The sequence below is a fragment of the Halictus rubicundus genome, chromosome 3, assembly GCF_050948215.1.
Source record: "Halictus rubicundus isolate RS-2024b chromosome 3, iyHalRubi1_principal, whole genome shotgun sequence".
In the NCBI taxonomy this organism is placed as follows: Eukaryota; Metazoa; Arthropoda; class Insecta; order Hymenoptera; family Halictidae; genus Halictus; species Halictus rubicundus.
In genome coordinates, this window is record NC_135151.1 from 13,980,490 (window position 1) to 13,994,041 (window position 13,552).

General features: G+C 45.3%; 1 protein-coding gene across 9 annotated transcripts in view; it reads right to left on the reverse strand.

Annotated features, from left to right (window-relative positions):
• LOC143352728 (uncharacterized) overlaps positions 1-13,552 on the reverse strand; it is a 242,042-nt gene that overhangs the window by 206,760 nt on the left and 21,730 nt on the right. For 6 of the 9 annotated variants that reach the window (XM_076785467.1, XM_076785465.1, XM_076785459.1 and 3 more), the window contains exon 1: positions 7,568-7,842. The gene's annotated coding sequence lies outside the window, so the exon portion shown is untranslated. Of the gene's footprint in view, positions 1-7,073; positions 7,197-7,567; positions 7,843-10,784; positions 10,857-13,552 lie in introns of those variants that run through there. The other 3 variants (XM_076785462.1, XM_076785460.1, XM_076785461.1) reach the window with 2 other exon arrangements.

A 13,552-nucleotide genomic window follows, 5' to 3' on the forward strand; every position in this document is an offset into this window, starting at 1 on the left:
GTCGTTTCTCTTCCAGTCGTCCGCATTTGTCCCCACGGTTCGGTCGGCATAGAGTCGCGGTCGGAGAGCCCGATAATTAATTAAAATCACCAAGATTATCGTTATTGCGAAAATAAATCCCGCGAGGGGCGGGGGCTCTGCTCGGACCGGTCGGAACGGCGAAGTTTCGTGGGGCGAAACTCTTTTCCACCCTCGTTTCCCTCGTGAATCGCGAGCGTTTTTCTCCAATCTACATGCCACCCCTTCACCTCGTTCGCAGCCACTATCGCCGTAACAACTGTTACAATTCGCAAGTCCGCCGTTCCACGGTCACGAACCATTTACCCGCACACTCGTTAGTAGCGGGCTAATTAATACGCGCGGCGGCAAGTATCGAGCAAACGTTTCCACGAGGGTTGTTGCCGCGTTAAGCGTTGTCCACAAGAAGAAAGAGAGGCGTTCGGCTTGGTTCACGGCGGTATTCCAACGAGGCTTCCCGCGGAGATTATTCGTCGCAGTCGTGTGTCCGGCGAAGGGAAACCGAGTCGGAATCGGTATATCGGCGGGAGAGCGGAGACCTCGAAGACCCCTTCTGTCACGAGACGAATACAAAATCGACGAGTCGGTCTCCGGAGGGTTGAAGGGTCGTTTCCATCGCCTTACGGGTTCGCGCCAGACCAAATTAACCATGAATGGCCAATTAACCTGGAGACTGTGCCAACTAACCGCCATGGCCGACGCCACCCGTGCACCGAATTGATCGCCGTCCCACTGGTCCGCCAGTTAATCGCTGCCGACTGTCTAACGAGTGACCGGGAAACGTTTCGGCAAACAGGACCACCCTAACTACACTGTCACCTCTTCATTATTCTTTCAATCGGACGTCCCCGATCAAAATACTCCTCCTTAAAGGAACATCACGGTCAAGGAATAAGTAAAAAATTGAACTCTGCACGCTAAGGTCTACTGTGATGCGAAAACACTATTTTTCAAACTCTTAAGTTACCTCTCGGGGGTGGCAATGGGGGCGACCGGAGTACTATTTTTCCTTAAAAAGCTCGTGTCGTCACTGACAAAGATTAGTTCCTGAAGAAATAGGATTTTAACGTTCGCAATTGGGAGGAATTATTAGTTGAAATTTTTGGAAAGACAATATGTGCAATGAAGACAGCACAACGTTATTTACGAGTAAAAGGAGTGAGCAATAAATAGGTAAACTGATGTACGATGTTTTTGCACACACAATGGGGGTTTCGCAAAGGGTTGTGCGTATTGCTTAAACCATCAGGGCGCCATCGCCTCCGTTAAAACACGAAATGGTACCTGGGGTTCGAGAAAAGAAGCAACCCCTAATTCCCACACCCCCGAATCCCCGTCCTAAACCGTCTTTTGCGGACGTGGTTGGGGGCTACCGTACCACGCGATGGTACATTTTTAATTACTTACACCCACGCAGCTGCATCGCGCGATGACTATAAATCAACCGGAGCGCCGCCCAGCAAAGTAATTACAGCTTGAATTTTAGATAATGTTGCCGCAAGCACGGATCACCTCCGTACCCCGCCTCGGCCCCCCTAGAACCCTCTACAGTTTTATCCCGTCTGGCCCTCATTTTGTCTTGATCCGTTGTGAACAAGCCGTTCACCCAGATCTTTTTTCATTTACAACTACTCTAATTATGATCATTTAACCTCTCGGCTATGTGGACGAATTTTTAAAATCGTGTATTTGCGTTCTGTCGTAAGTGTTCTGCGGATTTGATGCGTTTATGACAAAAATGAGTAGATCAAACACTCTACAGTAAGAATATCTAAAGAATTTAATGTTATTGTTACCAACTTAATAAAATTATTACGAAAAGAAATCATTATCTACGTCGTTCCTGTGTCTTACGACTAATACAAACAATTTTTATTTTACATAAAAATCCGCAGCCTAGTCGTAAGATCTTGAACTTAGACTGGTTACGATTATGTTCTTAACACTAAACCTACAACGGTCAAAATGAACGGTTTTATATTTTACAATTATTGAAACTGTAAAAATTCATTTATGAAAAATAGTGGAATAAATTTCCTCGTCCATGCATTTATTACATTGAAAATTACGGACAATCTTGATAAATTTAGGGCTGCCATTTTTATAAAGCAATATTTACCAGATACTGTTAATGCTAAATCCACCCCATTGAACTACCCATTTCAATAACGATTTGAAAGTTCTCCATATTAACACTAGGTTTCCGGGACCCGTCAAAATGACGGGGTTCTAATATTTTTAATTTTCGATTATAGAGATTGCGAAGATCCATGTACGTGGAATTACCCAACAAATGTATTTCTTTAGGTATCTATTATTTTTAAAAAATGGCTAAAAACATGGATAGACACATTCTTCATAATTTGATAAAGCAATGTAAAATACTCACTTTTAGTGCTCCGTAAACCCAGTGTTAAACTCTACAGGAGATATCTGCACGGGCTCGCCTCAAAAAGTGTAAATCACGACTCCGGTGAAGCAAAATAATTGAATAATTTACAGCGTAACCAAAGATACAGTAGGAGAAAATCATTCAACGGTTTGCTAATTTTTGCAAGACCTTCTAGGATGCCGATGGCTCGTACAGTTTCAGAAATCTCCGCTAATTGCGCCCCCGTTAATTTCGTCCCGACTTCACGTGTTCCACGGTCTTCCGGGGAATAGTTTCGCGATTTGTCACGGCTGATGACACCGGTAAGTATAGAGTAGTCACGGTTAAGCTAGGACGATTGGGGTGGCGACAGGGGAGGGCGGGGGGTGAAACGACGTCGGAATTGTTTACATAATTATGCGCCAATTAAGAGAGCGGGACTGAAGGAGGCGCAAGGAAGCGGAGGTTCGCCGAGGAGTGGGAGGATCGGTAGCGAGTGGCTGGTGAGGGCAGCAGCCATCTCGATTCCAGCGCAATTAAGGCGCGGTTGAGGAAACCTAAAAAAAAAATACTCGCGGCACGCTAGGAAAGAGTGGAATTTAATTAGGAGCTCGTGCTCTCTCGTATTTCCAGGCAGCCATGAAGAAACAAGACAGTGTAGCGAGCGAACTGTAGACGTCCACGGGGAGGAAAGAAAGAGACGATGGTAGCGGAATCGGAGAAAAACAGAGGAGAGAGGGGGAAGAGAGATGATGAGAATTATTCAACCGTGTGATTCGATGGTAAGAGAGGGAGCGAGAGAGAGAGGGGGGAGAGAGAAGGGGACAGAGGTATCGCCGGCAAAGACATAACAATCAGAAATATGATAACACGCAGGATGGATGCTTACGTTCACCTCAGACCTCCTCCGCGAGGATTCTCAGCAGCCGAGCTAAGGTTGACGGAGAGGGAAGCTGAAGTGAGATGAAAGATGATGAGTGAAGGAACCGCGGTAGGGGTAGGAGGCGCTTAATTAGAGCCAGACTTCCGTAGGATGCTTGAGGCTTCCCTACGCTCTAAAGTTCTATCATCCCACAGTTTATCCCTGTAAAGTGGCTATCTCGAAATTACCCTCGAAATTATATCGAATTTCGGACCGAATCCGCGGAACGCTTCTGTCATATTTTGCGCGGCGCGAATCCGTTCACGATCGTCTTCGTCTACACCTTAGTCAACACCTCGGTCTATTAAGCATCAACCTTTGCTAAATACAAACATAATTCACCACCGAAAGAAACGTGACAAGTGAAATACAAAAGTTCAATTTAGTATCGAACCGAATCGAAACATTTAGCGGGTCTTGCCAGCATCATCCAGGAGACATACCCGAACCGTGTTATGTTTACACTCTTCGGCGTCCGAGCTTTATGGGCCCTCACGGGATATACCCCGCGGCATTGGGGATCATTCCGCGACGTTTATCATCCAGGCCTTGGCGACATATATAGAGGCACTGTACCAGATAAACGTAAAGAACTGGATATCTGGGGGATAAATGAACCTCCGAGACTACTGCTACCTTGTTGAAAATACAATTCTGCAAATTTCCATCTTACTTTATTTCCGATTGCGGCGGGTTTCGGCGAGAATGAAGTCATTCTCGGCGAGGGTATTTCTCGCGAGCAACAGCCGCGGCGGCAAGCCGATGTTTACTTTATCCTCGCTAATCAAGGGACGTATTTGCGTTTTATAATCCCTGGTCGGCTAAGAGGGTAAAATCTGAAAGCTTAGTGGAATCTCCTTTCGGTCGGATGGGTAATCCTAGCTTCGACCCTCGATTCCTCCGCTGCTGCCAGCCCTCCGTCTTCCACGGCCGAAGAGAAACGCGTCTTCGTGGAACGTCTTCGTATAACGGCGGCGAGGAGACAGCCGCCGCTGACTTAATGGCTTATTTTATCCGGTAATATTGCTGTCCGATTTTCAGACCGCCGGGCTATGAATTATCGGGACGATCGGGATTCGCGCGGCCACTGAACGAGTCATTGAACGCGTCCTCTACTGGCGCCTTCGTGCTCCGAACGATCTCATACACGGTATACAGGGTGTCCGAAAACGTTGACTTTCCTTGAAAGGGGCGATTCCTCAGGTCATTTGAACTAAGCTTTTCCTTTGCGAAAATGTTTTCCGCAGCTTTGTTAAGGAGTTATTAACGAAAAACGCAGACCAATCACAGCGCGGCTACAGCGGACCGTTTCCGCCTCATCCAATGCCAACGCCACGTTTAGCGAGACCTCTCGCCGAGTCGCAATCCGCCCGCTATAGCCGTGCTCTGATTGGTCTGTGGTTTTCGTTAATAACTCCTGAACGAAGCCGCGGAGAACATTTTCGCAATGGAAAAAAGTTATGTCAAATGGCCTGGGGAAATCATCCTCTTCAAGGAAGTACAACATTTTTGTGATATTATATACTGCTGTTCGTTATGCGATTTAGAGAGCTCCAGTGCTCGCTTCACAGCCCAAAAGCAATTTTGCAGGCAAGGAATTATTTTCATGTACGAATTAAGGAAAATATATTTGTACCTCGTCAAAGTTTCCCTTTCCTTTGTGTATGGAAATTTATATTTTCAAAATGAAGTGCCTTGAATCCGAGGTAAAATAGAAGCTGATTTCGTGTATTATTAGTTTATATATTAAAAAATGTGAAATTTTATTCAATTTTCGATTTAGCTTCATTTTTAGCGATTTTTAGAAGTGACGACAGGACAGAAGCCGGATTACAATTCTTATAAAATCTGTTCCTAAAATTCTCAAATCACGATTTTAACCATCCATGAAGGAATTTTAACTCGCTATTGGAATACGACGTGGAGATCTTTGTTCTGTGCAACTGCATCGTCCTATGAAATCGTGCATTCAGAAACAAATATCTTTACAAAATTTATTTTCGTTTCATCACGCAATCTTTTATATTCCCTCGGCTCGTAGAGGACTGAAGCGACCATGCGTAGAAGATACATCGAATAATTAATGGGTAACGAGTACATCAATGTCCAGACCAAAGGAAACACGAAAGGGACGAGCGAGCGGTCTGTCTTATCGATAATTCACTCGATCTGACCGATGTAGAACGATCTGCCCGTACCACCCTGTAATTCCACCAGGTTCGTCGTATTTATATGATTAATGCGTTTATAATGGCCATACCAGCCTGCGTTTCCACTGACTGAACAATCCAACCCTTATTCCCCTGGCCTCACGTGATAGAATACGCATCTACCGTCCGAAGAGTTCCGAAGACATGTCGTCGATATAATTTCACAATAAAACCAGTGTTTACATGTGGTAATAGCATCCTGTAATAACATGTTACGGCAAATTGTGGAAGATTCGCTGCGCTATTATCGCAGTCTGCGACGAAGTACTGACCATAGTTTCTACGATGAATTCATTCCAAGCAGAGCCTACAGTGTTTGTATTTGTTAACCAGTCTGTGTAAAACCGGGGACGAACCTTTCGAACTAGTTTTATGAATAAAATAAATTCCCAAGCGAGTGTTAGGAACATGAAGCGCGATCAATTAGTTTGCACGTGTCAAAGAAGGTAATTGCAACCCCCTTGAAAAAGACTCTGTGAAAAGGGGAGAAAAATTTTGCGATTGAGTGAAAAGAAATTTTTCATCAAGGAAGAGTTTCTTCAAAATCTTCGGATACCCGTGTAAATTAAATTATTTTTACTTGAACGCTCAGTTTGAGTTTTCTTGGATCGAACGGGCTTCCAAGTGTTCGGATAGAAAATCCGACGGTTCAGGAAGAATTTTCATATAGATAAAGCTCGAATGGTCCCGGTGGAAGGGTTAATCGCGATCGATTGGTGTAAAATTTCTCTTAGATGCCGGAGGGGAATCTACAGTTCGAGCCCGGTGAAATCGAGCTATCGAATCGACATCCGTCATGCGAACGTCAGAAGCTATACGTGTTCTCCTACTGGTAACTCTAGCCACTCGACGGTAATTCTCTGGCTGGCATGCGACCGCCACTCGAACGACACGACATCACACGAACCATTCGACCATTCTCTCTTTTCCTTTCATTTCTTTTTTTCCTCCTCATTTTTCAGTTCGTCTCGTGCGGCTTTGGGCAGCGCGTGCACGAAACGAGACTGCGGAACAGAGGGACCGCGGCAAGAAACATTTCGAGGTGCATAACCGCTCGCGCAATTATATTTCCCTTTGGATTTTATGGCCGCGAGCCGCCGCGCCAAAATAGAAGTTCCTTCGAAAATCGGGGGTTCTTCAGCTTTCCCTCGACGGTGGCGATTTTTAGAACAAAGAGCTTCCATTTTTCTAGAAGAATTACTGGACGTCCTTAAGAGAAGTGTAATCAGTAGACTGAAAATTTGAATGAAATTTGAATGAAAAATGAAAAGTGTCTCTCTGAAAAATTTCTTGTACGTCTCATCGTTCTTTTGTAATATAGTATTTTTGCCAATAGTACTTCACTATACGTATCTCGTACGCACCTTATCCAATCCTTAACAACCTCGCTATAGTATTTCAACAAGTTAGTTTCAAGTATTATACATTGATTGGAAACTCGATTCTAATTCATAAAGTGTTGAATTAAAGCTTGCATTTTAAATTAATGCATTTTCGTAATTACTATTTTCTCAGACGTGTTCCCCATATAATGATTCATTATTTAAGATACTGATGCGCGTTCGCTGTTTTTCTATGTTTTCATAAAGCCACTCTGTTACTGGCCCCCATGCTCTCAAGATATCGTTTCCTGCGACTCGTCGAAGTAAACCAACCGCCAATTACAACTAACCACCTAGCAAAAGAGAGCGCACTATAATTGAAGAACATTTTGCATCTAGTATTACCGTGCCGGCACTTTTCCAAGGGTAAATAAATGATGGGGAGAAGTGCATTCAGATTTGATATTGCGTAAGCAACGCTGAAATTTAAACCCATACGATTGCACATCCGAACAGCGAATCAAACCATTTTTACAATTAATTGTTACGATTCTTCTAACCGTATTCCAGACAAATGCTTCCTGAAGTGTCATTTTAAACGGCAAAACAGTCAAACGTTTTCGGATGCGTCCAACATATCCGAAAAACAAATTACAGTGTCCCGAGGGCGAGCGATAATGGTTTTAAAGCTGAAATAAAATTAATGAAGATCGCACGGACTTACTTTTATTCTACCGGAAAGCAGTGTTCGTGGTTCACGCTAGGTTCCTGCCACTCCCCGTCTCAAGGCGGGGTCAAACTTCCTCCAACTCGCCCGCAAGTAAACATGTCTCTCAAACGAACATCTAAATACCGGAACAGCTCTCGAAAGGCAGTCTCTTAAAACTATTAAGACACGTAGACAACACTGGTCCTCCAAAAAGAACCATCAAACACCACCGTTCCAAACATATCTAAACTGCAAACTGTATTGGGTAGAAAACTGTCCAAAAATTCATTTTAACCGTATTCCTCAATTTCTCCCCCTTATTTATAACGCATTCTGCCAATTATAGCTACTACAACTTAACACTGGGAGGTGATTTATTGTTCTTTCAAAAATGGTAACGTAACAGTTTAATTTGTTATCACTGATTGTCACTTGTATGCGTTTTGGCAGCAAGGCCAGGCTAAACAAACTGACCCAAAGTTCACGAACCATCTACCGTAAATAATTGCGCATTTTCACTGTGGGGTTGTGAGAGGGGTGGTTGCGATTAGGTGGCACAGTGGTTGATGGGAGCCGCGCGTAGAATTGACGAAGCAAGCTAGCGACACGTATGCCGATCTACGGTAAGCGTGCCAAGGTTTAAAACAGACTGATCGCAGGTCGCGTCGGATTGACATGGTAGTCGTGGCAGCTACGCCGAGGCTCGGCCGCGGGTTTACGCGCCACGTGGCGTCTCGCGGTGCAGCGTTCGCGAGCCAACAATGTGACAAATGTGACAGCGGGTACAGAAATGGCTACCTCCTCCCTTCCCATTCCACTTTCCTAAGCGGTAATTCTAAGCGAACCGGCTCTATGTGCCGCCGTTAGCCGCCGCCGCCGCCGTCGCCGCCGCCATCGGCGCGAGCGGTGTACGTGGCTTACGAGCACGTGGGAAAATGCGCGTGCGGAACCACCGTCGGCAGGCGGCAGCCTTTACAGGACTGCTTTCATAATAGATGCCCACGATATACGTCACCGCACGTTGGCCTGCCACGCGAAATAACACACATTTGCGGCTAATTTCGTGGACGATCGCCGACGTAGGTTTCAACGCCGGATGACCCACCCCCTAACCGCGACCCGAATTTCAACCCCTTCGGATCGCAACCGGTTTTAGGCTTTTTTCCTTCCCCTCGTCCACCTGTTCGTACCGTTTCGCTGCCGATCGATACGGAAATAATGAGTTCATTTAACTGGATTCATCTAGCGATCGCGTTGTGCGTTCGTACGGTCGCTGGGGTGCGTACATTCTGCGCGGTGAATTGTTGGAATTATACTGTGAGCATTCGTGGGAATGGCAATTATTTAGTCTACAAACTTACTTGTAAATGGTATCATTTGTGTATGAAATTATTAAGAATTTCTCGAGACAAAGATCTTAGTTCTCGATGGAATTCTATTGAAGACCTATGAGTGATTCTAGAAGAACAGAGAACACAATGAAGGGTTGAAAATGATATCACTTTCTTGTTACTGTAAATGGTATAACATTTATGGTGTACGCGGTGCACGTTCAGCATATACAATTGTCTATTACTCAGAACCAGATCGTGAGAATTGGCTAGCGCATGGATTCGAAGAGCACAATTTTTTATTTACTAGCTTTGCTTCCAATATGTTTTTTTACATACCATGAGATTGTCACTTGATTACAAAAGGCTACTGCAAGAAAAGAATTCATTGAAACATTCTGAGATTTCTCTGAGTTTTCATCTTCATATGTTCGACAGACCATTATATTGTGTAACATACAATAGCGTTGGTAACGAAGGATACGAATTTTCCTTCAACGCAAGACTTCATAAATAAGTGCATAAAAATTTCCGTCTTCCTGGAACCCGTAGTCTAATAATAAGTTTTAGCACCGACGGTTCTAGAACTCCGAGTGAACTCTGAATTTCTCGGTCAGAAAATGCGTAACACTATGGAAAACGATCACACTATGGTATGAACAGCGAGTGACGGACGGACACGTTACCCATGTCGTAAGCTATAACACCGCCTGCCCCACAAGCGTTTGGAATTGATTTTTCTTGTAAGAAAGCCGCGGGTATCAAATTTCAAGAATACACGGCAATGTTCCAAGCACACGTAAACCATCCACCGTATACGTAAATCTTCAGAGTACTTACAAAATATTTAACACTACAATATAAATAACACTATACCGAGAGAAGTGGGTCACGCAAATGGTAAACAACCTTCGAATCAAGTCACAACGACGAAGTTACACAAACAAGGGTTGGATCGATGGCTGGCAATTTTAATGACAAACGAGCAGTGATTAAGGAATGCGGTTCTCGTTCGCAGCAACCGGTGACCGAATCGATAGCGGAAAATATTAAACAGTTTAATCCACTTGGCGAGGCCGACTCGGTCGCGACAAAATTCATCGAGCAATTAAAAGTTCGTCGTTTCGCATCGATTCGAACAACGAGTGACACGCATGATCGGATCAGGTGAAAGAGAGAAGCGGGAGAGGGGGGGGGGAGACAGAGAACAGATTTATCTGGCGCGATTCCTCGCGCGGCTCGTATCCGTTCGACGAAAACCGGGTACCGGCGATAAATTAAAGGGCTGCGGTGGAGCGTGACAGTTTTTAAAAGCCATGATTTTCCGATGAAAGCTCGCGTTTCATGGTGGCCGCAGAAGGGCGAGCCGAGGCAGGCCGCCTGCCCCGTTTAACTGCAACCTGGCAATTACCTGTAGGGCATAATTGTCATCCTTTACGTTTCCCAGGCCGGCTTTCCCCCGCAGCCCGTCTCCCTCCACCCTGCTTTACCTGACCTGTTCTTCATGCTCTTTGCCCAGGGCCACCCCTGGGGCCACCCCCGGGGCCACCCCAACGGAGGCGTCGGGTCACGCGAGGCCGTGCCTGTCGCAGAAGTCCACGCGACAAGCACCGCCACGCAATGCCGAAACAACACCGACTTACCTTACCCTGTATCAGATTTCTAATTACTAATTTACTCCCGCCGAACACCCCCTCTACCCTCCTCGGCCCGACACACACCGCGCCAACGACAACAACCGATTCTCTCTTTCCAGGGTTCGGTTTCGTCAACTTCCTCGCCAGACGAGGAATTTATTAATTTTTTCGAAACGTGCGGGCAAGCGGTTCCGTGCACACTCGATACCGTCTGGTCGCCGAAACTCGCGATCCGCAGCAAGTATTTTCAAGTTTTAGACTTACCCGACGGGGGGACAGGCGGGCCTCGAGCGATTTGCGACTCTCATGCGACTACAAGGTTGTCTTGGTATTTACCTGCAACAGAAACGTTCCCGGGAATTAGTATCGTGGAATATTGGTGTGCACTATTGGGTTGTTTAACCGAGTGTCTTGTAGTGTCGAGACAAACTCCGGATCAGGCTTTTGAACAGAATTGATTACGTACAGTAGAATTTCGATTATCCGAATCTCAGATATCTGACATTTTTATTAGCTGAATACGTTCTTCATTTAAATATTCCAGTGTAAAACGACAATGTATTGTACGAGATGCTTCATGGTGCAATTAAGTGAGGACCTAGTTCAAAGCTGAAGTATTCTATTATCCCAATATCCAGATCTCACTGATTAATTCTGGTAAGCGACATTCTATTAGGTACGTATTAACATTCATTTTGTTTCCTTTTCTTTCGTCTTTCATGGTCCTTTCATTTCCTTCATTTTCCTATTTGTAAGATGATTCAATGAGGTCCTATACTGCCCTTCATAAGTTTTTGAACGACTTTAGACATTCGTAACATAGAATATTGTTTTCGGAAACATGAAATTGCAGATTTTTTAAAAGACGCACTTCTAAAGTAGAAGGGTTAAGTGTAAAATTTGTGTGGTTCAAATAATTACGTAGGATACTGTCAATCTACGAACAGTAGTTGAAGGAGGGATGATGAGGGTGAGGTATAACGAAGGGGGAAGGAACGAACGGAGGCATAATTGCGAAAATTAATTATTGCCTTGCACGAATGTCATGTGTCTGCCTGTTATTAGCCCGCGGACATAATTTAAAGGGAAACGACTTGTTACCAATACCATTCTCTTCACAGTTCGTTCCCAATCTGAACCAGCACGGCAGGTGCTTCATAAAAATGATTGTCCAACAATGTCAACCCCAGATCAAAATTTTATTGAAAACCAATCAAAACATTCGTCAATAGATTCTCTGAAGCCGAGTGTCGTTTCGGAACAATCAAGTTCAAGACTGATCGATGCTGTCCTCAATTGACTACTTATGTACTGCAACGCAAAAAGAAAGCTCTGCTATCTCAACGCTGCTATCAGTCTTCAATCGATGAAACAACGATAGGAGATGGAGATCCTGTATAACGATACTTTCATCCTTTAACCCTCCGACAGCGCGGTGCCCGAGTCTATTTTCACCCACAGTATCAAAATCGTCCTACAATTACACAATTTCTAGCGATTAAATCAAATGAATACCTGTTACGTTAGAAACGACAGAAGGACTAATGGATCTACAAGAAGTATCTTCAAGGATATAGTTAAAAAATCGGTCTTAAGCACCATCGATTGTACAGTTAGAAAAGGGACAAAAAAGGGGGCACGTGATAAAAAGTAAGAAAATATTACGTGATCGTGATAGCGTCAAATAGATGAAACTATGGTCGACTCGAAGAAGAGCCTACGAACACAACAGGCTTAATAAGCATGAAAAGTAATCGTTTATATCTCGAAGCATGAAACGCATCAGCACATGCTCCGGAACGACTTCGATTCATCCGAACCCACTTCAATCCACCAAATCGGAGCTTCTGCAGATCGCGAACCGCGACATCCGCTTCGGCAAACATTATTCCACCGCTTAATCCTAATTTCATAGCGCGAGGGGTAGGGGTTCGCGGCGTATTCGCGATGCATTATCATCTCGCGGCCGGGTGTCTTTGAAGCGGCATCGCAGCCGGGGCACGTTACAACATTTACTTACTGCCGTTTAACCACTTATCACGTCGGATCTCAGGACCCGGGTGCTTCTGCAACGCGCCTAGAGGCAGATTTCCGTGGATAGAGGAACGAAGAGAGCAGATCGAGGCAAAATCAAGCGGCGGCGGCGGAGGCGGCTGCACGCCATACCGTCGGGGGGCCCCCGGTTGCAGCCGAGCTGCGGGGGGACGGGGGCAGATAGGGTGAAACACGTCGGTAACAGGTCCGACGGAGAGAAAGAGAGACATCAACCGGCGCATATCCATTACGCGGTGCGCGTGGGGGCGTTTAACGCAAAAGCGTGCGAGTCTGGCTGAGCGAGAATCGGCGTCCTTTATACACCAGCACGCGTTACACGCCTCGCATGCTTCAAGGACATATCTGCTGGATATCAAGCCGACTACTCGATCCGGCTAACCGCTTACACACCCGGCCACCTACCCCCCTTCTCTTCTCCTCTTCTCCTCTCCTCGTTTCAACCCTCTCAAAGCTATCCTCTCCTCTCTCCTCTCTCCTCTCTCTCTCTCTCTCTCTCTCTCTCTCTCTCTATCTCTATCTTTCTTTCCCTCTTGCCCTTTGCACCAGCCGAGCACAGATATTTACCGATTCCAATTGGTTTCGTGATTGCGTCTAAGTGGCTGGATGGGCGTGTTTCGACAGACACCCCGCGACCGATATCAAGGAAGACTGCCCGTAGCACACGACCCCTGGAAAATCGGGGGCTTTAGGTGAGCGGATCGATTACCGAGAATCTTTGGCAAATATGCGGAATTGACGAGTTTTCGGGGCGAGGCGCACGGGCGTGCAAATTCGGTGAAACACTGTCTAGGTGGCGATTCTTTGTTTCGAATATGGATCTGTTTTCGTGGAAATATTTAGAGTTCATTAGCATCGTTCTGACGATTTTATCAGTATGTATAATAAATAAATAAATTGAACTTGTCTTGCAACATCGAATCCAACTCTACCAGAAGATTTCAGACACAACTTTTAAGAAAGATTTAAGTTTGGAGAAC